A 3,439-nucleotide genomic window follows, 5' to 3' on the forward strand; every position below is an offset into this window, starting at 1 on the left:
AAAACAGAGAAAATGTAGGCTTTAGAACAACTGCTATAGGAGCAATTAGGTGTTCAGAATATTGAAGAGTCAACCAGCCCTTGCAATTCTGTATTTAATGTTTAAAATGTCTGGAAAATGGAGAATGGTAACAGATCTAAAATTGTTAATAAGGTAATTTACTCAATGAGATCTCTGCAGCCTGCCATTCCTTTGTCTTCTCTATTGCCTAAAGGATGGTCTTTTATAGTTACTGATTTAAAAGATTGTTTCTTCACTATATCATTACAAGAAAAAGTCAGAGAAGAATTTGCCTTCACAGTGCCTACTTACAAAAATTCTCAGCGTGCTAAGAGATATCAATGGAAGTTTCTTCTACAAGAGTGTTAAATAGGCCCACCCTGTGCCAATATTTTGTAAGTCAGTCATTGGAAATGATATGTAAGCAATTTCCTGAACCTATAGTTTACCATTAAATGGACGACATTTTGCTATCTGATTCAAATGTAAATACTTTAGAAAGAATATTTGAAGAAGTAAAAAAATAATTACCTTTTGGGGATTATGAACTGCTCCTGAAAAATTATGAAGAGATTTTATTAATTATTTAGGTTATAAAATAGGTTTTAAAAAATTAGACCCCAGAAGGTGTCAATAGGAGAGATGGATTGCAGACTCTTAATGACTTCCAAAGATTGCTAGGAGACATTTTCCATCAATTGTGCAGAGACAACATGATAAACTGATCAATTTAAACAAAACCTTAGGTGGTGACAAGGATTTAAATATTCCCTGCTGAAGCTGAGAGAGAATCGACTTCGATTGAAGAGAAATTACAGGAGGCACATGTGGATCATGTGGATCCAAATCTTAACTGTATTTTGATCATATTATCCTCCAAACATTCCACTACAGGAATTTCAATGCAGAGGGAAGATTATATCTTAGAATGGATATTTTTACCACATAAATTGAGTAAAAAATTAAAAACTTATGTGGTCAAGATCTCTGAGTTAATTCTAAAAGAAAAATTAAGATTTTGTCAGTTAGCAGAAATGGACCCAGTAGAAATTATAGTACTTTTTAATAATGATGAAGTTGAAAAATCATGGGCAGAAAGTGAACCCTTGCAAAGAGCTTGTACTAAATGTTTGGGAGAGATTGACAAAAACTATCCCATAAGCAAGAAAATTCAACTTATATAAAGAACTAACTGGATTCTTCCTCACATTGTATGGGACACACCAATAACTGGAGCCCGTACATTCTATACTGATGCAAATTAATCAGGAAAGGCAGGTTACAAATCAGAAACTTTAAGTAGAGTGGATCAAAGCCCTTATGACTCTGTCCAAAAATCAGAATTAATGTTATTCTCATGATACTAAGGGATTTTAAAGAACATCTCCATATAGTTACTGATTCACAATAAGCAGAAAGAGTTGTTTTATACATTGAATTGCTAAATTTGTACCAGATGGTACAGAATTGACTTTATTATTTATTCAGGTACAAGATACAATCAGGAGTAGGAAATATCCCATATACATAACACACATCCGATCCCTTATGGGTCTGCCTGGTCCTCTAGCATAACACAATGCAGAAATTGGTCAATTATTGATTGGCGATGTGCTGAAGGACTCAGAACTTCGTTAAAAAAAACATGTCAATAGCAAAGGTTTAAAAAAGACTTTTTCATCACATGTCAACAAGCCTGTAAGGGCCAAAATATGCAGGCCCATGTTCCACATTGCCTGGCAGTCGGAGAATCTGAGTGACTTACAGGCACAATTTGCACCTTCCACACAGGAGGAGATAACCTGGCTCTTTGAAGTAAAGCAAACCTGGCGCCATCCCAACAGATGCCAGGATATACTAATGTAGTTCTGCTCCTTTACTGTAATTATAAGGTCACCTGGGGAAGAGGGGTTTTCAGTCTACATGACAAAACAGACATAAGCAAGATGTGACTTAAGTCATTCCCTGCTACCTAGGAAACAGAATGCTAATGACGTTTTTGTTAACTTCCCTCTCAGTTTACGTTGATATAAAAGTTGTTTGAAAAATAAACATGAGGAGTAAACATGGTAGAATAGTTTAAATAAACATGTTGTTTTACTATGTCTTAACATGTCCACGTGGTGAGGTTTGAGTGGAGTCTGTACTGTGAGCTCTATTTAACGCTGCATACCTGAAGTGCATTGCAGAGATGTGGTTGGGCTGAGACGCTGCTCTGACTCTCCTCTCTCCATCCTCTAGAATTAGTGTTTATGATTCTCGAGCCCCGGAAAGATTGCGCCAGATTGAAGAACAGAAAGCACTGGCACTGTAGCTTCAAAACCAGAGATTGTAGGAGCAGGAACATGCAGTACTTGATTCCATAGAACTGCACCTTCGTGTACCTCTTGAAAAGGAGATTCCTCTCACAGTCGCCCAGGAAACGGGGGGAAAAAAAGTCATGAGCTAACTGATAGTGAAAACGAATTTCCTGAAATTACAGAGGAAATGGAGAAAGAAATAAAGAATGTATTTCGTAATGGTAACCAGGATGAAGTCCTCAGTGAAGTGTTCTGCTTGACCATTACACACAAAGATATTCAAACTCTAAACCATCTGAACTAGCTCAATGATGAGATCAGCAATTTCTACATGAATATGCTGATGGAGCGCAGTAAAGAGAAGGGATTTCCAAGTGTACATGCGTTTAATACCTTTTTCTTCACTAAGCTAAAAACAGCTGGTTATCAGGCGGTGAAACGTTGGACAAAGAAAGTGGATGTGTTTTCTGTTGACATTCTTCTGGTGCCCATTCACTTGGGTGTGCACTGGTGTCTAGCTGTCACAGACTTTAGAAAGAAGAGTGTCACCTACTATGATTCTATGGGTGGAATAAACAAGGAAGCCTGCAGGATCCTCCTGCAATACCTAAAGCAAGAAAGTGTTGACAAGGAAAGGAAAGAGTTTGACACCAATGGCTGGCAGCTCTTCAGCAAGAAGAGCCAGGAAGTTCCGCAGCAGATGAATGGAAGTGACTGTGGGATGTTTGCTTGCAAATATGCTGACTGTGTTACCAAAGACAGACCAATCATCTTCACACAGCAACACATGCCGTATTTCCGGAAGCGAATGGTCTGGGAGATCCTCCACCGGAAGCTCTTGTGAAGACTGTCTCAGAGAGCTGACATGATAGTGTGGGATTCCAGCCCTTTGCCATCTACAGCCAGAGACCTTGGAACAGCGGCTCCTCACCCTGTTCATGTGCAGCCCTTGATCCTGGACCAGCCCAGGCGAGATGCACTCACAAGCACATCTGCCTTTCCTTTTGTATCTCAGATACTGTTTTTGGAAAGAAACTTTGGTGCTGTGAAAGGGGTGAGGGACATCCCTTAGTTGGAGAGAGACTGCTTTTCACCTCAGTTCTGCCGTCCTGTTTCCAAAGGGCTCCAGCCTCACTGAG

The 3,439-nt window shown here is 39.1% G+C and overlaps 1 pseudogene; it reads left to right on the forward strand.

Moving 5' to 3' along the window:
• Nucleotides 1-2,596: 2,596 nt before the first annotated feature.
• On the forward strand, nucleotides 2,597-3,152 carry LOC101987547 (annotated as a pseudogene).
• The last annotated feature ends 287 nt before the right edge of the window (nucleotides 3,153-3,439 follow it).

The sequence above is a fragment of the Microtus ochrogaster genome, unplaced genomic scaffold, assembly GCF_000317375.1.
Source record: "Microtus ochrogaster isolate Prairie Vole_2 unplaced genomic scaffold, MicOch1.0 UNK9, whole genome shotgun sequence".
Classification (NCBI taxonomy): Eukaryota; Metazoa; Chordata; class Mammalia; order Rodentia; family Cricetidae; genus Microtus; species Microtus ochrogaster.